Source organism: Sciurus vulgaris (genome assembly GCF_902686455.1).
Source record: "Sciurus vulgaris genome assembly, chromosome: 4".
NCBI lineage: Eukaryota > Metazoa > Chordata > Mammalia > Rodentia > Sciuridae > Sciurus > Sciurus vulgaris.
The window spans coordinates 115,448,896-115,472,763 of NC_136464.1; the positions used below are offsets into that span (position 1 = coordinate 115,448,896).

At 39.0% G+C, this 23,868-nt stretch overlaps 1 long non-coding RNA gene across 1 annotated transcript in view; it reads left to right on the forward strand.

Moving 5' to 3' along the window:
- LOC306660581 overlaps positions 1–23,618 on the forward strand; it is a 109,238-nt gene extending 85,620 nt beyond the window's left edge. Inside the window, exons 3-4 of the long non-coding RNA XR_013763681.1 lie at positions 16,326–17,447; positions 22,799–23,618. This is a non-coding gene — a long non-coding RNA (uncharacterized lncRNA). The remainder of the gene's footprint in view (positions 1–16,325; positions 17,448–22,798) is intronic.
- Positions 23,619–23,868: the final 250 nt, after the last annotated feature.

A 23,868-nucleotide genomic window follows, 5' to 3' on the forward strand; every position in this document is an offset into this window, starting at 1 on the left:
CATATGGTAATGATGTCTGTCTCATTCCATCATTTTCCATACGCCCCTCCCTCTCATTTCCCTCTATATAATCTAAAGTTCCTCCATTCTTCTTTCACCCCCACCCCCACCCCCATTAATATATCATCATCCACTAAAGAAAACTTAATGCTTCACATGTTCATCCACACAAACACACAAGAATAATAGTTTGCACTTTGAGAATTATGTGTCAGTTCTTTGAGATGAGATATTTCAGACTTCAGGCCTGGAACCCAATTGGACTCATTGGTTGTTCATAATTAAGTGTTTTAATTTATTTTTCTGGAGTTCATTATTCCTCAAAGCTAAATTAAACAAAAATTAACTTGAGATTTTTCTTTAAATTTACCCTATTGCAAACAAGACTGTGTTACAGATTTTGTCAAAAACAATTCAGTAGTATTTGAAAATTAGTTTAAGATACCCTGCCCACCTGCACTGTGACCAGTAATTCATCCTTTACACTTAAAAAAATTAATTTTGGGCAAATTAAAAAATATTAAGTAGTTTGGGAATTTGCTAAAAATCTCCAAAGTTGTATTCACTGAAAACCGCAAGAGCCAAGAAAGAGAAAATTTACTTTAGGAACATAAGAATATATTATTGAGTCATTGTGTTTTATTCCATGAAAGTGACTGAAGACTACTAGAATCCATTTCTATCTCCAGTGTGATGCTGTTCATGATAGAGACAATTTATGTGATATAGAAATTACTCAATCTCTTGGGAAAAAAAAAAAAAAAAAAAAAGGTTACAAAGGCTTTTGTTTCTGTTCCTGAATCACTATCCCTTTCAAACTTCTCTCTCCAGTGCATTTATCCTTATGAGAGGGCTCTATCAGAAACCCCAATTATCTGAGTGGGTAGATAGTCATAAAAATACTATGGAGTTATTAATGATGGTGGAATGGAAGATTAACTTCTTTCTTACAAACTGAAAGTTATCTCAGAACATGTCCTTTGATTTTACCCAGGTATGAGGGTCTGGAAAATGTTTTATTGAGACAAGTTTTTATGGGGCCTTCTAAATCTTTGTCTTTTACTGTAGTTTCCTCCATATGTTTATTGTCAACTAACAGCTTAGAACTGATGAGCTGGGTAGAAATGCTTTGTGAAGCTGCAGTTCTTCCTTTCTGACTGCTGCTTCTTTTATTTAACTCAAACTTCTAAAAGCAAGACAATTTATTTGTATATTTTTGTACTCAAAACATAGCCAGTATGGATGCCTTTTATATAACAGGAAAAAGGAATTAGTTTCTTTGAGTGTGATTAAGATGGGTGTGACATGAACACTCTTGTGTTTTGGGAAAAATCACTCTGACTTGCAGTGAGGGAGACAGGGTGAGACTGGAGCCAGGGAGTTACAACAGTCCCTGGAAGAAACAGTAGTGGCCCGAATTGAGGCAGTTGGAGGGAGATGGGGAAGAGAGAACAGAGTTCAAGAATGTTCTAGGAAGTAGATTTTTTGGAAGGGTGTGTCGAGGAAGAAAAGGAAATTTTTTACGATATTATGAATTTAGAGTATTTTCCGTGGATCATCTCTTGAGGTAAGGAGGGCAGGGGAAGATGTCACTGAGATGTGCACACAGTGGTATAGTTAGGTGTTCAGGTGCAAAGAGGAATCTGCACTGGACATTAGGAATTGGCAGTCCTCCATCTGTTTGACAGATGAGAGTATGTAGTTAGAGGAGGAAAGAGGTGAAGAAGGAAAATGAGAAAACACAAAGAGAAGGGTGGGTTCAGGAAGAAGTGGTTGTGCTGAAGAGTTGGGAGGAAGGGAGGGATGCTTGATTCTCCACTCCCCATCACACAAGACATGGTTGAGTGGATGAAGGATGCTTTGTTTTGTTTTAGTGAAGCAAATCCTTTCAGGTGTGGTATAGTGCACTCTCCAGTCTTTTCTAAGAGGCACAAGATTTTGTTAGTTTTGCTCCTGAGTGTGCTGAGCAGCTTTGTGAAAGTTGATTCTGCTTTTGTTGAAAGAGTCCGTCTAAGAGTAGAAACACATACATAAGATGCAACTACCTTGATTTGTCTTCAGCTGCCTCCCTATTAAAGAGAGCTTATTGCCCATCACTTAAGAAGTACTTCCTGATTAGAGAGAGTTGGTGGGGTGCTTGATGACTTCTACAATTCTTTGAAGACTAAAACCTATGATTTTGTGAAAATGCTTGGAAAAAATTAAGCTCAACTTCGAGGAGACAGTAAGAACCAAGCTACAGTGACAGCACACATGCACAGTGAGGAGAGTTTTCCTTCCATGTTCTCTCCAACATGACAGCTTAGTCCCCCTCTCTCTGCACTGTGATACTCAGGCTTTGAAATATGAATTAAACATTCTAGGGAATGACTGGATAACTGTGCCTGTAGTGTTATCCTATCTGCATTTGAAAATAGGGAAACAAATTTGTAGCTGTTTGCAGTCAGATAGTCAAATTATAAACATTTTTCCAGCAAAGAAAATAACTTATAATGCATATTGGTTAATATGCTAATTCACAATTAGGTCCGGAACATAGAGTAGATAGGTTCACTCTTATTGTGGCACCATAATGCCATATCTGATGTAGCAAAGAAGACTTGGACAGAAGCATCCATTACTCATGTGGGACCCTCCAGAATACATTAAATGGAAATAACCAAACGTGCTGGTCACAGTTGATTCTTTTATAGCCAGGCAGGTGTGTTATGGTCAGGAAGGCTATCAATTATATTACAGGAAAACATTTCTGATGTGGGACATGTGGATTCAAATCAGCATGTCAGGCTTAGAACTCGGAGTAGACTTGACTGAAACTTGGGTTATTCACATAATTTCTTCTTTTCCTTAACGTGAACTTTATTCTACTAAATTACAATTTGCATCACTCAAATACAAATGAGCTTTCAAGATTTGTGTGTGAGTTTCATGTAATTCTTCAGGGCAAGTGCTGCTCCATGTTTCATTTATTTAAAAGAATTCTGTGGTGCAGTTGATTCCAAGGGGGAAAATACTTGAATTTGAATGTGCTCTTCATATTGGAAGGGATGGTATACTCAAATCAAGTTCACATCTGGTTGTATTTTCCTGTTTCTTCTCTTGGCTTCCCTAAAGTATATGTGACCTGTGGGATGCAATGCTCTTAACTTGGCTTTGCCTTTTTTCCCAGACTCTGATTCTTTCCAGAGTTATGCTCCCAGTTAAATATTGACTGTAAAAGTAGGAACACACAGGAAAGTTTTGAAAAGCATAATAAGCTAATGATGTTATGGAAATGTGGAAATTCATTCACCAGTAACACTTCATCTTTGGTCTTTAGGAACAAATCTTGCAGCAGACCAAAATGTTCATAAGGCAGGACACTTCGTAAGTCACCAATCCCCTTTCCCCCCTTTGGCAATTTATTTTAATGGCTTTTGTTCTAGCAGGAAAGAAAATACTCATGCAGCTTTTAATACTCTCCAGCTGTTCATTGGTAAAGACTTCATCTTGAGGCTTATAGGGAGAAATGTGCTGGGTTAAAATTGTAAAAGAGACTCTACAGAAGGCCTGGAACGCTTTGCCTCCACTCTGAGGATCTGTTTCTTTTCTCATTGGCCTACTGCCACATGCACTGCTTCACTCTGAGATAATGCTTTGCTCACCGTTTCAGGTTATTAGTGAATGGTTAGCAGGTGTCAGGTACTCTGGGTTCTCTTTCTGACCAGTTCTGCCAGGTGGAGAATATGGTGTGGTCTTGAGCAAATCTTGTGGAACGCTGATCATGAAGGATGATCATGGCAAAACGAGTGCGTGGGACTCCTTTCTTGGTAAGTTTGGAAATGAATTTAAGAGCTTAGAGTTAGAGAGAGCCAAGTTGCTGTGGTCTGAATGTGTCCCCCCAAACTCATACACTAAAATTTAATCACCACGGTGGCAGTGTTAAGAGGTGCACCCTTTAGGAGGTGATTAGAATGTGAGGGCACAGCCCCAGGAATAGGATTAGCGACCTTACAAAGCGGTGCAGGGAGCCTTTCACCTCTTCTGCCCTTCTGTTTTTTTTTACCTTCCACTTTTTCTGCCATGAAAAGATGCCTTAAGAAAATGCCACCTATCTGGGGCTTCTCAATCACCAGAACTGTGAGAAATAAAATTTCTATTGTTTATAAATTACCCAGTCCAAAGTATTTTATTATAGCAGCAAGAATAGACTGAGACAAAAGATCTGAGAAACTCTGCCATAAAGAATTCTTAATTAATTCTGCTTATCCCTGAAGTGGAGCACAGTATTTAGGAGTGCCAGGTTTGAACATAAGACAGACTTGGACTCAAATCCTGGGTTTACTACTAGCTATGGTACTGGAACAAGTTACTTCCTGTTCAGTGGAGATTCTTTGTGTATCATATGTGTAACAGAAATAATGAGCCCTTCCTTACAGTCTTATTATGGAAAGCAAATAGTATAATGTACAAAAAGCAATTGGCACAGTGCCAAGATCATAGTCCACATTGTTGCTCATTTTTAATGTAATATTATTATCTTATTTGACCATATGACTTTTGGGGGCAACATTCAAGAGAATACTCTACTAAGGAAATAAGATGAGAAATGCTAGTCTGAGAGACAGCATTGAAGAGGGACAGGACTGAATATGTCAAGTGAATTCTCCATGAAGTTACCTGATACTTTCCTCACTATGTTGTTCCATGGACCAAAACCAACCAAACAAACAAAAAACAAAAGCAATTTTTGATGAATAATATGAAATTGACTTTGAAATATAATACACAAAGGTGTTAGAGACAAGCCTGTTTTCTGTTTAGAATATGAAAAGCTAAATTCTGGGATGCAAATGTCCAGAAAGAAGCCCTAAAAAAGTTAGTGAGGGAGAAGATAAATTTGTTCCCTTATGGAAAGGAGAAATCCACGGAGAAATTTTAGCACATATTGCCAGGGAATTGGAGTCAAGTCATCTTTTAGGACAAAGACAAAGTAATAAGGCTGATTAGTGACAAGGCTCTGGTAGTAATTGGTTTTTAAGCCCAAGTGAAGTGTGGGAAAGGTTTATGATCAACTCCAGTGACTGCTCTATCAGTTTTCTTCTCTCCCCTGAGGGACCCCTTGTCCTTTTCTGAATTCCTCCTCATCCTTGGCACCTTGCTCGGATGAGATAAAACCTTACTGAAACCTGCTTTTAGTTAGCTGAATTTTTTAAAGGATCTGATAACTAATTCACATAAATGTATGCAGCTGGGTTGTTCAACCTCTCTACTTTATTGACATTTGGCCTGATCATTCTTTGTCATGGGAGCCTATTCTGTGTGCATCAAAGGATATTTAACCCAATCTCTGACCTCACCCCACTGAATGTCAATAGAATCCATCATCATCCTAGTGGTGACAATCAACATCTCCAGACATTACCAGATGATCCCTACAGGCCCATTGAGACCCTTCCCCACTGAGAACAACCTGAAGGTTTTACAACAGTTCAATTTGCACCACTCCCTGAGTCCGACTTAGTTTTCCTTTCTATCCACTGTGGTTTCTTAATTACCAAAGACAGAACTCTGGACAAAAAAATCATTTATAAGATGTAGGTCAAGGAAGAATAGTTTCGGGCTCTAGGCAAACATATCAGCCAGGAAGATACCTCCGTTATTTACCAAATAGATAGCATCTGTTAAAAAATCTCCCTTAAGCGCCTGACTTGAGAAAAGCTTAAGGTTTCATCTACACCCATATTAAATTTTGAGGTCTATTTCTCATCCTTTACTCTGAGTATTTTTAATAGGTGAGCTTTAAACAACAAAAAGTGTCTCGCTAGTCAATATTCCCTGGTCATTAATAAAGCACAATAGACTGACAGGTAGATTTTTGTTCTTTAGTAACCGAATTAGGTTTGTTATTCAAAAAACCCTATGGTGGAACAGTTCTTCCAACAGGCAAAAAATAAATTCTAGATTGGTGATATTTCACGGTGTCTCTAAATACACTTTTGGCATTGAGTTCAAAAGAATAGCGGCTGAAGTCCAAAGACTGCTGTTTTTTCTTTAATTTGCATTTGGCTTTGTGAGTTAGATCTTTTTTGCATGTGCATTTCCCTTTTTTCCCCTCCTTGGTTGCAGTTCTTCTCTGTGAACTTTTGTTTAACAAAGAGGAACACGTACTGTGCAATGAAAACATTGGCTATAAATCATTTTAGCTATAAAATGTAGCTGTTTGGAGCCCAGTAATTGGGCCTGCAGTTCTGAAAATAAGGATTGCCAGCATCTGAATACTTTGTTTAATTGGCCCATAGGGAGAGACCCTAGGAGTGTCCAAGAGACCAGTTTTTGACCTTCTGATGTTCTAGTTTTTTCCATGGGACCTGTAGTATCCCCTTGCTAACCATTTACCACAACTAACTGTTTATTTTGCATGGTAAAATACCACTGGTACCACAGAATTCATAGCACTGACAGAGAGGGAGTTTTTCAAAGGCTTGCATGCTTGGCAGGCAAAAATATGTGCACTTTGTAGATTCAGCGCAAAGTAACTGGAAACATTTCTTTATGGTCACAGTGTGGCTAGGGACACCAGCTACAGTGTTATCTGTGAAAACCAGGTTTGGTAGTAATGCAAAATCCTTGCACTGGTCACAGAACAAATCATTAACTAACTTATTGTAGGCATTTGGCATGTGCTCAGAATTCTCAATGCTTTATGAAATCCACCTTTTGAGAATGAGTATGGTACATAAATGTGTAGATTCCAAGTGAAAAGTAGCCAAAGCAGTGAGTGACGTGGTATGTGTATGAGTGCTTTGTTCTTTGAAAGTCGATGTTGAGATAGTTTACTCTCTGAAGTTTGGAAGTATGAATTCCCTATGATAAGAATAGGGTTGCGAGCTTCCTCCATTTTGCTAAACATGAGAGAAATGCATTAAAGTGTAACCATGTGCTTATCTTTTTAAGTTCATAAATGTGATTCCTGAGACCAAGAAAAGGGGTCCCACACTTGTTGGGAATGTCCATTCCAGAAGCACAAGGAGAATCTGGGGTGACTGAGTTGATTGTTGAGGATTCACTTGTCCTTGAGAGTCTGCGGAGAACTCCAGTGGTCTGCTATCTCCTCTCCTGGGTGTTGGAATCTGGTATCTCTGGTATCATCACAGGGCTCTCAATAAAAGCTGACTTGAGCTAGTTCATGGTGCTCATCACCTTCATAGAATTCCTTCTGTGCCTGGCAGATTGGAAGAGGGTTCAGGGGGGTGGAGAATGACAGGCAGGTGATGAGTCAGCCCATGGAGGATGCATCCTAAAGAAGCCTTTTTTTTTTTTTTGCCTGTGTGAAAGTAATAGAAATCCTATTTTAAATAGCTAAACTGAAAGGGGGAACTTTATTCATCAATACTGATGGGGGCTTATTAAGTTTAAGGATAAGAATTGAGTCAGGACTGAGGAACTAGAGGCAGGGACTCAACCCCCACCAGAACTTTCTTTTCAGCCCTTGATTCTCCTTGTTTTTGTTTATTCATATCCCTTTTTCTCTATTTGAACATTAGCCTTTTTTTTTTTTTTTTTTTTTTTTTTTAACTCTCTCATACCTCTGGGCTCTGAGTTTGAAATTTCTGGGTAAGGACCTCATTGACCTAGTTTGGATTAGAGAACCCTGGGCAGTTGAATAGAAACAGTTTGTTGAGTGATATGCTACCAAGGGCAGGCTCAGGCCCTTGGGACAGTGAAAGGATTGGCTTCTCAAAAGTGTCACCAAGCTAACGATACTTTAAATGTCCACAGATTTCAGTGTAATGCTAATTATGAAGGGATGAGGTGGAAGAAAAAAATAATTTTTAGTCACATGTAGACTTAGTATTTTTAGAGAGAGAAGTAAGGAAATGTACCACTGGAGGTTACTGGAGGTCATTGGGGCCTATAATGTGCAGTGAAGTTAGAAATGGCTTGTGCAGGAGGGAAAGACTTGAATTTGTCCTGGGGGAAATTGCTGGATCTGGAGAGATACAGGAGAGAGAAGATTTCCCAGACAAGGGCTGTATGAAAAATAGGCCAGACGGGCTGATGAACTTCCCATGTGGTGGCAAGGGGAACTGGCCTGATTGCATTGAGATCTGCTTCCAGGAGATGTGCAAGATAAATTTGGATAGTTAGAGTGATTTCAGATTGTAGAAGACTTTGAAAGGTGGACAGAAGGTGTAGATTTGGTAAGAAGGAAACAGTAAACACTTTTGAAAGAAAAAGTAGTGTGATAAAAGTGAGGTTTTAGAGGGTAAGCGTAGTGACAATGTGTAAGATGAACTAAATTCTGAGTCATCAAAGCAGCACAGCTTGCTAGGACACTGCCCTGGAGTTCAGCATAAAATAAAGATTCCCAGTCAGGTATGGTGCACTCCTGTAATCCCAGAGACTAGGTGAGCTGAGGCAGGAGGATTGCAGTTTTGAGGCTAGCCTCAGCACCTGAGGGAGGCCCTAAACAAGTTAGTGAGACCCTGTCACAAAATAAAATGTAAAAAGAGCTGGGGATGTGGCTCAGTGATAAAGTGTCCCTGGGGTCAATCCCCAGTACAGAAAGAAAGAAAGAAACAAACAAACAAACAAAAACAAAACAAAAACAGATTACAGATTCCTGGATTTCACCCAGGTATCAAGTCAGAATCTCCGAGGTGAGGAAAATTCTGCAGGAAAAAGTGCTGAGGATATGCCTGATGGCTGATCTGTTATTTTCAGCTTGAGCAGTTCCAAAGTAAAACCTCTGAATAGAAAAACTATATCATCCTTTTACAAGTACAGTCAATTCTTCATTAATTAGAAAAATGAGAGAGCGGAAGAAAATGATAAATAATCCTAAATCTTAACTAAAAAATTAAGAGTAACTCTTAATCATGTAGTTTTCCTCTGCTTTCATTTATTTAATTAGTTATTTTATCTTGTTATTTTAAATAACGTTAAGGATCATCTTTGAATCCACCACCAAAAACCAAACCTGGGATCCCGACAGTTACTGAGTCTGACCTGTTCTTGGCCTCCATTCCCCACCTCATTGTCCTGGTGTTTAAATACCATCATTCAGAACCATCATTCTGAATCCCCTCTCCTTGTTCTCCTGATTTTCTTTTTGTGAAGACTATTGCATCTATACAGTGTTTCCAAAAAGCATATGCATGCTTTTTCTTTTCTTTTTTTTTTTTTTTTTTTTTTGGTACTGGGGATTGAACCCAGAGGCACTTTGCCACTGGGCCATATCCCCAGCCCTTTTTATATTGTATTTAGAGACAGGGTCTCACTGAATTGCTTAGGGCCTTGCTAAGTTGCTGAGGCTGGTTTTGAGCTTGCCATCCTCCTGCCTCAGCTTCTCAAGCCACTGGGTTTAAAGGTGTGTACCACCAAGCCTGGCTCGGCCTATGTATTTTTGACCTTATAATAAGAGCAGCATGCTGATGGTAGTGCTTTTGAACTTCTTTAACACCACATTGCTAAGATTCTTCCATATTGTTGGGTGCTGCTATAGTTCAGTCCACCAAACTTTAGAAGTAACTGTGGGATGGAGCACTAGGAGCTGGACTGAGCTCACCAATCACTCCAGCAAGCTCTTAAGAGGGAATGACTGCCTCCAGCAGACTTTCCTTGCCAGGGCAGGAGGAGACAAGCCATAGCAGGGTTTTCTTTGCAAGAAAAGGAGAGGCCTCATCAATGGGTTTCCTGTTCCTCAATCACAGCAGCTCAGAGAGAACAGTTGCTTCTTCCCTTTTCATACCTGAATCAGTTTTAATCTATGCCTGCTTATTATTAAAGAGAATGACCTTGGAAATGGGCACTAATTATGGTAATGTGCAAATCATCATCTTGATGACAAGAGCCAACTTCACATTCAGGTTAATTTTCTCATAGGATATACAATACCCATCTTTAATAATATTACATAATATAGTATTTTATACATTATATTGCTATATAACATTGCTATGGGATGCATCCTAACCCTCAGTACCTCAGAAAGTCATTATATTTGGAGACAGGGTTTTTAAAGAGGTAATTAATTTAAAATCAAATTATCAATTTGGGCCCTTATCCAATATGGCTAGCCTATAAGAAGAGAAAATTTGGACACAGAAACAGAGGAGAGATTATGAGAAGACATAATGAGAAACTGGTCGTTTACAAGCCAATGAAAGAGGTCTCAGGGGAATTCAACCCTGCTGTTACCTTGATCACTTTCAGCATCCACGCTGTGGGAAAATGAATGTATGTTGTTTAGGCCATCCCATCTGTGATAATTTGTTATGGCAGAACTAGCAAACAAACATACATGTAACTGCTTTTATAACTAGAGCTGGCATGACAATTTAGTCTCTGTGACTAAACTTCCTGGGTTCCAATTCTGTCCTCACCATTTGTGTGTTTATAAGATCTTAGATGGTTCTGGTTCCACCAAGAGAGTTGCCTCATTGCTCCTCACCACTAATAATTTCTGGCATAGTACAGCAAAAAAGCAGAGGAAGTCAGAAAGGTGAAAGAAGAATGGGCTGCCTGGGACTTGGGTCTTGAGGAACGGCAGGTGGTGAATTCCTAGGCGAACTTAATCTGTCCATGAATACTGCAAAGATGCTGCAGAAGCCTTCAAACCAGAGTCATCAATAGGCACCGACATGAAAAGCTCTGAGAAAAGACCATTTTTGCCAGGCAAAGGACCTGGAAGTTTTTTGGCAATACTTATCCTACTCTAGTCAAATACCAAACATAAATGGAGAAATGCATCTTTTCCTTTCTCCCCCACTTTCTGGGTGGAAGCATGCAGAATGATCCCATTGCCCCACAGGGTGGTATCAGCAGGATCACGTGGGAAGCTCATCCCTATCCTGAGCATGGCAGAAGCGGCAGTGCTTATTTCTCCCACTGGGTGGTGTTGACAGGACCAGGTGGGCAGCTGATCATCCACGCCCTGCCCAGGCTGTGCTGTTCTCCTGCCAGGGTGATGTCATGGGATCCAGTGTTGATCTGTGTCTATATCCTTACTCAGCAGCAATAAGACTTAATGGGAGATGCAGGCTGAGGTGAGCCAGCACTGCCTGTCTCCCTGTGACAGCAGGACTCAGCAGGTACTAAGCCTCCACTGCCATCCAGGAGCAACAAGACAGAATTAGATGATGGAGGCAGGGCCACTTGGCACTCCATTTCCCTCTCTCTCCCTCCCTGATGGCAGTAGAGCCCAGTAGGGAGGGAGTTGGTGTCCCACTTTCACTAGTAAGATGTCAATGGAATGTAAGGGGAAATGGAATAGAGTCCCTTGTCTGCAGTGAGGCAGGGTACGCAGGTGCCTTACTTGGAGACACCAAGGTGGTGTCTCCAGAGCCCTGTGGGAGAAGGCACCTACCCCTCAGCTCTTACACTGCGCTTTGCAAAGGGACTACCTACTAAAAGATTAGATAGGATCCAGAGTCTCATAAAACAATTCCCAGGATATGGCAGAAAATCACTTATTATACAAAGACTCAGGGAAATCACAACATGAATGAGAAAGGACAATCAACAGATGCCAGCCCCAAGATAATTCAGATTTTGAAATGATCTGACAAGAATATTAAAATAGTCATTATGAAAATGCTCCAGTACACGTATTGTGCTCCACTACACATATTTTTGAAACAAATGAAAAAGTAAGAAATCTCAGCAAAGAAATAGGAGTTCTATATATCTCTCTATCTATCTATCATCTATCTTATAGAATTCACATTGAAATTTTACAACTGAAACATTCAATTTCCAAAGTAAAACCTGGCTAAGTGAGAAAGGTAGGAAGGTGTTATGGTTTAGATACAAGTTGTCCCTCAAAAGTTCATGTGTGAGACAATGCAAGAAAGTTTGGAAGTGAAATGATTGGGTTATGACAGCCTTTACCTAATTAGTGAATTAATTCACTGGTAGGGATTGACTGTATGGTACCTGTAGGAAGGTAGGTTGTGGCTGGAGGAGTGGGTCATTGTGTTGTGCCTTTGGGTATGTGTTTTGTTCTTGGTGAACAGAACTCTTTTTCTGACTCTGGTTCCTGGTATGATGTCCTGATCTGTTTTCCTCCACCACCCTCTTCTGCCATGATGTTCTGCGTTACCTGAGGAATGGAGTTGGCCATTTATGGATTGAAACCTCTGAAACTGTGAGCCACCCAAATAAACCTTTCCCCCTCTAAAATTGATCTGTTCAGATCTTTGGACCACAGCAAAACAGATGGGTTCTGTAGGAAAATGGAGATGGCATAGAATAGAATCAGTGAATTAGAAGACAAACCGATAGAATTTACTTAATGCAAACAGCATAAAATGAACTGCATAAAAAAGAGACCTCGGAGAAATTACTAAAACCATTTATATTATTTATATTTCACTTTCCTCATCTTTAAAATGAGGATCATGATTGCAGGAATGTTGTGACAATTAATTGAGATGTATAAAAGGGATTATTTGGCACAGTGCCAGAAACATAGTTAATTTCTCAATGCAAGTTAACTATTGTGGTTATTGTAATCACCTTGGGTAGATAACCATGTGATTATGCCTCTTGTACAGTTAATTCAATTTATGTGATTCAATTCAATATGCACTTATTAAATGCCAACTGAATACTAGTGAGAAACAGCATTTAGACTGCACAGTCTGGTGAAAAGGGCATATATTTTGAACTCAGAAGAACTAGGTTCATCTCCAGAACCTGCCACTTTCCAATGCGGGGGCCTTAGACATGATTTTCAGACTCTGATTCTCATCTGTAAAATGGAGACTAAGCCGTTCATCCAGAAGGATTAAGTAGGCATCTGGTCCGTAACAGAGGGAGAAAATACTAGTTACCGTGTTTTAACTTTTATTAAAGACTCTTAACAGTCTTGTGATTGCTATACAAAGAACTGTACATATTCCATGTGTACAGTTTGAAGTGTCTGGATCATGCCATTGGCTGTCACACCGTCATCACAATCAAGGTTATAAAAATACCTAACACCTCCAAAAGTGTCGTTATGAAACCCTCTTTCCCCCAACTTTTTATTAAAAAGTTTTAAGCATGCAGAAAATCACCAAGAACAAGTACAAAAAATACTCATAAAACAGCCACTTAACCAAAGACTTTTTAAGCCACTCTCTGAGCACAGCATTACAGTGGTTTACAAGAAGTTTTAAAGAAAGGCTTGAAGGCGGGCCTCCTCCCTTTAACAAACTTTGACTCTAAATGAGAAGAGACAGCACCAAATCATGGAATTGTAGGACTGGAAGGGACTTTGTAGCTACACAGGTAGCAAACAGTCAGAATATATGAGGTCAAATGATAAGTGCTGGTCTTAAGAGCTGAGAGAGAGATCACTGTGGGGGATGGCTGGGTAGGGGTAGTTTCTTGACACAATTGTTTTTAATTAGGGCTTGAAGGAGTCAGGGGTCTGGATGGACAGGCAGAGGTTGGCACCACTCCTTGTAGAGGCGTAGTGGGTCTAGAACTGAGAAAGACATGTTTAGGAGCTGGTAAAGGACCTTACTAGAGTTCATTTTTTCTTCTCTGGCTAACAGGATAAAAAGAATCATGGAAGGACAGACAGGGAAGCCAGACCCAGCCTCTAGGGGACCATTTAGGAAATGCCATTGGCATTGAAAGTGGCTCTGGTCTAAGTGAATTCATAAGAAACAAGTAGTTATGCTAATTACCCCATAGATAGCTCTACTCTTTGTCCCATTCTAAACCGTACAAATACTGTACTCCTTGGGTTTATTTGAAGTATTTTACTGTCAGCAACAGCTCCTGCTTATGCTTACCTGTACCACACATGCACATCATTCAAACTCACACATACATGTATATATTCATGCATTTTTACACATTTTCACATGCACACATACTCACGCGTGCACTCATGTATATGTTTTCACACACACCACGTGAACAATTGTTTATTACATACCACATCATGCATGCATACCATACCCCCCCACACAAGCAGTTACAAACATACACTCATATCCCTCACTGTACAGATCTGCAGAAATAGGCTTGAGCATGTTTTGAAATGTCCACATTTATTTTCATGATCATGTGACATACTGTCAATGGTTGGACAATTCTATGCATTACACGTAGTCGTGTATTCTACTGTTTAGCTAAGGATCTCTACTAACGACAACAGAGATTATTGAATGAATTACCATTTTCCTCCAAAACATTTTAGAAATTTCATTAAAACAATAAAGCACAGAAACATCGGATTCTCATTTTTAAGTAAAATTGACAGCATCTTCTGGAATTTTTCTGATGCTGCACCATTCTTGTCACTATTAAGAAACAAAACCAAGTTCCAGATCCAGAATAACAAATGGAATATATATATATATATATATATAAAATAACATATATATATAATAACATGTATATATATATATTTTTCCTGTGATTTCAAGCTTTATTTTTGTGAGAAACAGCTTCAAGATTTTACGACTTCTTTTAATTGACAAAAGCAGTGGGATTTGCTTTGAGTCACCATCAGACATTTTAATAATAACTTTATGACAAGGTTACAATTAAAATAAATGAGTGTAGTTTTATTGAATATATTATTTCTATCTTCTCAGCATTTTCAATTTTATTCTGTTTTCTGGAACATCCATTTATTTTTTGATTGGTCTTGTAGGTTATTTTTCTTAGAATCATCCTTTTGTGGTGGCTAAATTAATCTCCCAAGTCTCTGGATTTTTATTCTTGATGTCTGATGTTTGAATCTCTGATGTGTTTTCCTTACGATCGATTACTCTCATTTTATTTTCTTTTGTTTCTACCTGTTTTGTAGGAGACTCTTTATTTTAATATTGCCTTCAACACTGTTGCACACTGTCATTTTTGGTGTGGCTGTGAATAGCCTGTATGGGTGGATAGAGAACTAAAACACACGATAAAGAGTTGGACATCATTTGTACAAGGTTCCAAATATACGTTTGTCAGGCTGCACACTTAATGGTTGTATCTAACACTAAAGCAATAAAGGAAGCACATTAAGCAGATGCATTGGTGCTCAGTATGGTTGCTTCAAAGAGAATAAATAAATATTTCTCAAATACATAAACACTACCTGAGTTTTCATCTTACCAAAGACAATTGGGAGTCATAACAATAACTGGGAATTGCTTCTTTATTGCTTTCTTAGATTTTAGTTAGGTAAAGAAGGGTCTGTAATTTAGATCAGGTCCATTGGCTCCATAATGAGAAAACAAGAATTAATAATGCCAGTTAAGCAAGTAATATACCTCATCTCTGACCCAGGATGATGTTATTCATAATGAGAACGTTCTTATATAACTAGATATATTTAGCCTTTTTAAAAAATTGGGTCTGTTAACCCAGTTAGACAATTTTAGACCAGCCCAGTTGGAAATTTGGGTAAAGATGTAGTGACCCATAAGTCTACTTGGACTTTTCAGCAGATTAGGGGAGGGCCAGGATCTGTACTGATTTGCTGTTTCCACCCAAGTCGCTCTTCCCCCAATGGTCATGGTGCAGGACACTGCCATGTCCTAGATGTCTGATGAGACCAGCTGTACTATTCTATCAAAAGAAACTAGCCTGTCCCTGTCATCCTTCTAATTCAAAATTTCTTCTTCTCTTTGGTGATGGTATTGTTGATAGATGTGGTAGAAGTAATGGTAATTGCTTTCTCTACACCATTCAGTGCATGAAGTTATCACATGAATCCTCTGACCCTGGTGAGAAACATTTAATGACCCTTTCTATTTGATGGAGGAGAAAAGGGTCTCAGAAAATTTAGATGAGTTGTTCGAAAGCCTGCTCTTTCTCCTCATGGCAAAGATATTTACTGAACATCCTTTTTTATTTTTTATTTTTCCTGTTTTAATTTATTTGTTCTAATTAATTATACATGACAGCAGAATGCATTTTGACACATTGTACAGAAATGGAGCACAATAACTTCTCATTCCTCTGGTTGTACATGATGAACACACCTTTTGCACTATCATACATGTACATAGGGTAATATTGTCTGTCTCATTCCATCATCCTTCCCACCCCCTCATCCCCTCCTCTCTCCTCACTCCCCTTTGCCAAATCCAAAGTTCCTCCATTCTTCCCTAGTCATCCCCTACTCCCCATTATGGATCATCATCCACACAGAGAAAACATTTGGCCTTTGGTTTTTTTTTGGGATTGGCTTATTTTGCCTAGCATGATATTCTCCAACTCCATCCATTTATGTGCAAATGCCATATTCTGTCCCACATTTATCTGATATCTTATGGTTAGATGGAGTATTAAAAGCCAGAGCATGAATGTCCACTTGCTTGCTTTCTTTGTCTTTATTGCCACAGTGACCTGGAAACAGTTTGAGATGCTGGAGCCACAAGATGCAAGTGGACTGAATTCTTGGTTCATTGCTTGAAGAGAACTTCCCTGGAGAGTTATCAGATGTGCAGATCATTTTACCCAAGTGAGAAATTAATCTTTGATATAAAGGGTCACTTAGATTTTATTTATTACTCACTACTGCAACATGATGAGTAAATCCACTATAGTAGAATGATCCCTACTTTAGTTTAGGTATATATAGCTTAAAAATATGTTTGCATATATTTCAAATTTTATTTCTGTAAGAACTCTGAAAGTGAAATATTATATTTAGTTCTACTTCATCAGTACAATGACAATACTGCCATTTTCAGATTATTTCAGGCTCTTTTACAACTATACAGTTTTAATTAATGGCATTTATCACAACTAGGGTTCTTTGATTAATGTCTGTCTAAAGTTCAAGCTCTTTGAGGATAGTATATTTTTGAGCCTGAATTAGGTGGTTGGTGCCTCTTTGTTGAACTCAGTTAATAAATGAGAGCTAGCATCAACAGATGAGTGCATTTTATCCCTGCAGACAAGCCACAAAGATTCTACTTGGAACAAGGAGAATTAGTTATGTGATTTGAGTAATCCATGGCATTTGGCAAAGGGAACTTGATTAATTCATCTTAGTTATAAGGATACCTCTACTGCTGCGACCAGGTAGGGCTTGTCCTTGGACTAGGACATCCATTCTTCTAAACGTTTTGATATGAGAAATACTCACTTTAAGATCTTTATATTTTCACGTTAGAAATGATCTATACTGATAAGCAACCTTAATGCCCAATTTATTTGTATAATATGTTCTGATGGTGTGCCAAACTTTGTCATAATTACTCTGGGGGTAGAAGCAATTTAATTGCATTTTATGTTTCAAGACCATAGGGGAAAATCCATGAAAACTTTGATTGCTGTGATTTTGCTTGTATGAACATTAATTTGAACTTTTGATACTGTGAACATATTAATTATGGACATTAAGTATGAAGCAGATGCTGGTTTGGAGTTTACATAAACACTTGATGAATAGTACTCTTAATGGAACTCCTCTACATTCAGTATATTGTTTCCATAAGAAAATGATCCATCTTTTAAGGGTGAGTGCCTTTGAATTATTTTATCTCTTGGAATAATGGATTCATTCATTCATTCTCTTTTTATGTTCTCAAATGTATTTTAATTGGTTGCTACAGCACCAAAACATCTATTTATGTGATTTATTGGAAGAGGAATATGTCAATTGTCTATTGTAATATAATGATTTTTTTTTTCTCTTTTTATGGCAATTAAGTCAGTAAAACTAACAATGTTGGTACAATATGAGTCTCTCTCTTAGAGCAGTATCTTTCAGGATAAAAACATTTAAAGTGTCATATCAAATATGTACAAGTTTTTCTTATTAAATATTACTGTAGAAATGAAGACAATGAAAGAGATATTTCCTTGAAATAATAATTTTATTTATTTATTTATTTATTTTCTGAGGTAGGTGTTCTTGGTACTTGTCCTGAGAAAATTGACCAGAACTAGTCCAGCCTGTGATCATGGAACTGTGTGACATTAACTTACAAATGAATAGATTAAAACCATGATTCTGGCTTATATAAACTCAAGAGAACTGACTTAAAGGAGAAAGCTTAGAAGCAAGGAGAGCTAGAGGAATAATATGCAAAACTTATATGTGTTTTCTCTGGATTCCTGTTCAGTTGTATGTATCTGGCCACCATGGGCTTAAGGACATGCATAATTAGATAACTTAATCATCACTGTAATGAAGAAAATGCCTTGTGCTTATTTGGACACAGTTCTCCTTTTCTGTGCCTATGAACAGAATGTGTGATAACAGGATGTCAAAATAGTTGCTGCACTGTGAGCTGAAGAAGGGCAGTCTGCTCAAGGAACAATTGAGGGATGCTTGAGAGCTACTGACGTCAGGGGGCTGTGGCTCCAGTTGATCCTCTGACTTGTCATTTGAGATAGGGCCATCAACTAAGTGTCTCTTACTTGTGGGGCAGAATCACGGGGCCCTCAATAATAAGTAGCCCAAATACAGACCAGATACTGGAAAGGAAAAGTAAGTTGAAAAAAAAAAATCTGCCTATTAATCAAACTGCTAAGTGGAGGAGAGTCCCCATTGGCTGAATATAGATCTCCTGACCCACGGGACAAGAACGCTTGGCCTCAGGCTCACAGGAAGCAGAATGAATCATGACATCCAGTCTAAGAAAAGTCCTGCACCTCTGGCTATGCAGGTCCTTCGCCATTTATCTGATTTCTTGCATAATTTTTCTGAGTAACTATCCTTTCATTCAAACCCGAGACATGCACTGGGAATTATTATGGATCGTGTATTTAGGTATTTCTGAAGTTGTAGGAGGCAGCAAATGATTCCTGCTTCTACATTTCAAAAGTTATCTTACTGCATAAAGTGAGAGAAGAGTTAAATGGGAACAACTGAAAATTCACATAGCTTGGGAAATAGATTCTGAATGAGGAAGATTAACAGTCCCCTGAAAAAGTAGGAGGAAACAAAGAAGTTTCCATCAAGTGACTCGAAAACTGTCAGTGGATTGTGCAATGAGATGGGATAACATTGCTTAGCTATTTCCCTTAAATCTCCATGGCAGGGGTTATATCAGCAAGGATGCTTTTTTTTTTTTTTTTTTTTTTCACTCTTTTCTTTTCCTTCTCTTAAATTTCTCTTAAGAGAAACCTTAGAAGCGGCATGCAAAGCTTCAAGAATAATGTAAATTTACCCCTGCACGCTGATAATGTAAAACAGATTTAACCTTTTTTTTTTTTTTTTTTTTGCATTTGAGTGAAGTACAGTTTCCCCTACTGTGGAAGTTCTTGTTTTGTGGTAGTTTGTGTAACATTTCTCAGGGTAGCAGACTTAAACCAGCATGGCCATTTCTGAAAATGAGGCCCACGACAATTCTTTCAAAAATTTCCCTTTAAAGAGTCTTCCTGTGTTTAGTCTCATGGAAAGAAATACTGGTTGCACAGAGGGCTTTTAAGGAAGAAAAACGGTATATAAATAGCAAGTATTATTAAGTCAACCCATTCTCCACTCTATGAGGCAGAAAACAAGCTTTTTTAAACACTGGAGGTAGAAAATGTTGCTAGATTGAGAGGAGGTTGGGAATGGAGGACAGAGAACCTGACTCCTCATTCCATGCCAGGGCAGGGACCCAGGCATGTGATAATTGTGATAATAAGAGCAAACATTTACATTGACCTTACCTTGTGCCAGGAACTTTCTAAGCACCACTGTTTGTGGATAGCTCCATGACTCCTTCCTTATCCCTCCAGGTAGGTATACTTTTATCCCTTTTTGCAGATGGAAAACTGAAGTACAGAGAGATTACAGACTGGTTGTAGATCATACAGGTAGTACGTGACTTTGCATATAGGAAAAGAGAAGAGCACGGGGGGGGGTGCCCTTGTACTTTGTCTGGAGACCCCTTAATAAAATATATTTCCATAATGCCCTGGGAGCCCTTATCTTAGGGTCTGGAGCCTGCCCAATGAAAACTTCATTTGAGTTAAGCTGTGTACTATATTCAAAGGAAAGCTTCAGTAATAGTTGATTGTCATGTATGGAACCTTCTGGGTTGAGGAGAAGAGCAGCGAGGGTGGCAGCTCAGGAACAACAGCACACCCTCCCACCAAGGGCATGGCAGAGTGAAGAGGGGGCAGAAAGAGGCCTAGGAAACCGAATGTTTTCTCTGATATGTGAATGCTAATTCACAATAAGCAATTGGCTAGGGAAGAAGAGAGTTCCTTTAGATTAAGTAGAGGGGAGTGAAGGGAGGGGAAGGGGTGTGGAGATAGGAAGGATATTAGAGTGAAACAGATGTTATTACTAAGTACATATATGACTGCATTACCTATGTGATTCTACAATATGTACAATCAGAAAAATGAGAAATTACACTCCATTTATGTATGATCTATCAAAATGTACAAATGCATTCTACTGTCATGTACAACTAATTAGAATGAATAAAAAAAAAATAAAAAGAAAGAGGCCTAGGAAATGGGCTTTCAAATCAAGTAGTCAGTCCTAGGTTTGAAACCTCCTCTACCATTTCTGAGGCTAGTTTCTTCACTTCTCTAAACCTTGCTTCCCTCCTTTGCTGCTTCCTGGGGTAGTTTTAAACATTTCATGCAACTACGTGGGCCAAGGAGTTTAGCATAGATACTAGCATATAACAGAGAAGCAAAGTGAAGAGAGCAAACTCCAGACTATCCGGTGCAAGTCCTGGGACCTTGCTCATTAACTGTGTGTCTTTGGACATGTTTTGCTAAAATTCTCTGTAATTTGGGTTCCATTACAGTATCTAATGCAGAGTGTGCTCTCCTAGTTCATTTTGCTCTGTGGTAGCAGAATACCTGAGACTGGGTAATTTATAATTTACAATAACAGAGATTTATTTCTGGAGTCTGGGAAATCCAAAGTGGAGGGGCTGTGTCTGGCAAGGACCTTTCTACTGCATAATCTCATGATAGAAGGTGGAAGGGCAAGAGAACATGCATGAGAGAGAAAAAAATGGAAGGGGGTGCAACTCTTTTAACAGCTACCCACTCCCATGATGACTAAGCCCCTTATGAAGTAGCCCCTTACTGGCCTCGTGACCTTATCACCCCTTAAAGGTCCCACTTCTTATCACTGCTGCATTGGGGATTAAGTTTCCAGTGTGAGAACTTTGGGGGACACATTCAGATTATAGCATATGCAAAAAGTGCTTAGAACAGTCCCCAGTATATAGTATGTGCTATATAATTGTTACTTGTTTTCAAACTAACCACTGAAAAAATAGCAACTGATATTTGTGAGTAAAATAAATATTAACCTACTTAAAATTTTTCTAGCACATTCAGGTCAGACACTGGTAACTTCCAGCTTTTAAATAAGGTTTTGGTGTTGGTTTTGAATTTTCTTATATCCATGTATATTGTCTAGCTATTGTTGTTGGTTAAATTCTCTTGCCAAACATGAAGTTGGTTCAAAAGTGTAATGCAGTTAAGTAATGAGGTAAGATTTTATTCTTTTAGGCACTGAGAAGCTGTTATTGTAGGCATGAAGAATTCCATTTTTCTGTTTAGAGTGATACCCTAGGGCAGGGGGAATGTAATTGTATGTGGCCTTGTTCTCCAGGTTATCCGGAAATAGGCCTGTGGCTTCCTAAACTGAGTGTTCTGACATAAAACTTTGGAACTGGGGTTGCTCCAGAGCTTTGTTCTGGTGATACAAAAGACCAGGACTCTGGCCAAAATGGCCTAGTGCACTGCTGACTTGCCCATTTTCCAATACGTATTTTTTTTATTATTTTCTGAGAACCTGTTTAAATGCCATTAGTGCTTGATCTGGCCTCTGTCTCAATGTGTTCTGAACATTATTTCAACCCAAGTACGCAGTGAACAAATATGAAATGTTAGCAATCATATTTTTCTAAGTAGTTACAGTTATTTATCTATTCACCTATTAACCACTTAAAACTTATTCAATGAATATCATGTGACAGGAATTATTCAATCATGGGTTTGGCAGGGAATAAACCAGACACCAATTTCTTCCTTCAAGGTGTCTGTGGTCTAGTGAAGGGTATGAGATAATGATCCAAATAAGTAAAGTATATGACATGCTGGATGGTGATAATGGAGGAAGGAGAAAAACAGAGCAGGAAAGGTTGGTAGGGTGAGAGATGGCTGGGTAAGCCTCATTGAGAGGGAACAGAGCCCAGGAGTGTGGAAATGAGCATCTAGGCAGAAGAAACAGCAATTGCCAAAGCTCAGAGCAAGAGAATACCTACTGTGTATAGGGAAGAGCAAGGAGGCCAGGGTGACAGCTAGCTTTTTTGCTGTTGGGACTAAATGATCTGACCAGCACAATTATAGAGGAGGAAAGGTTTATTTGAGGGCTCATGGTTTCAGAAGTCCTAGTCTGTAGATGGCTGACTCCATTCCTCGGGACTCGAGATGAGGCAGAACATCCCGGCGGAAGAGCGTGGCAGAGGGAAGCAGCTCACATCATCAGGAAACAGAGAGAGAAGGTCTCACTCTCTAGATACAAAATATATGCCCCTTAGCAACACCCCAATTCCAATCTCCTCCAGCCACATCCTACCACTTCTATTAATCCCATCAGGGATTAATTCACTGATTAATCTGAAAGACTCTCACAACCCAATCATTTCTTCTCTGTACTTTTCTGTATTGTCTCACATTTGAGCTTTTGGGGGACACCTCACATCCAAACCATAACAGTTGGAGATGAGTGAGCATTGGAGAGAATAATGGGAAATAGAGTCATAGAACAGGGAAGAGTCAAATTATAGAGGTCCTAGTAGGCCAAGGTAGAAGTTCTGTTTTATTCCAGGCAGAAGGGAAGCTATTGTGCGGTGTCAGACTAAGAAGTAATACAACCTGACTTCCATTTTACCAGGATCACTCTGGCTGCTAGACTGAAGGAGCAGAAAGAGAACAATGGTTGAAGAAGAGACCCTTGTACAAGTGCTACCACAGTGATCCCAGGGAGAAGAACCAGGACTGGAAGCAGGGTGCTGTTCTGGTGGTAAGAAGTGGTAGGATTCTGGAAACATTCTGGAGCATAAAGCAGTACAGCCACTCAGGAAAGCAGTAAGACACTTTCTAAAAACATGCAAACAGATAAAACAAAACTGAACTAAACTTACACTCACCATACAAGTCTTCAATTTCACTCCCAGGCACTTACCTCAGAGAAATGAAAACTAAGCTTCACACAAAAACTTGTATGGAATTATTCATCACAGTTTTATTTGTAATGGTACTAAACTGAAACAAAACAAATTCCCTTTCAAAAACTTTTATGGGTCTCAAGGGTATTAAGCTGATTGAAAAAAAAAAAAAAACTCAGAATGTCACATACTGTTTTCCTTTATATGATACAATTAAAATGGTAAAATTATAGAGATGGAAAACGTGTTGGTAGGTGGGGGAGGAAGATCCGACTAATGAAGTGGCATGGTGCAAGGAAGCGGTGGGGGAAGTTCTGCGTCTGGACTGTAGAGAAGATTACATGAATCCACATGAGGGTGACATGTAACTAACTGTCACTGTCACACCCATGTCAGTTTCCTGGTTTTAATATCATTATGTGAGATGTAACCATGAGAGGAATCTGGGTGAAGGATGCGTGACCCCTCTAGGCTATCTCTGCAACTTCCTGTGAATTTGTAACTCTTTTGAAATGAAAAGTATTACTAGCTGGGGTGGAGGAGGGGGAGGAGCAGGAGGAGGCAGGAGATGGGGAGAGTTCTGAGAGGCAGGCAGAGTCCTGTCTATTCTTGGGGTCCTTTGTGTTCTTTGGCATTCTTGATTGCATTTGTGTCTCCTTTTGAATTCCTGTAGCTGTGTGAGTCTAAGAGTTCTTTAATAATAATAGAAGATGCTGATGAGGGCAAAAACTATGTGAAGCCAACCGAATTTGCTGATGGTGCTGATGTGAGGTATAGTGAGAAAGAACTAAAGATG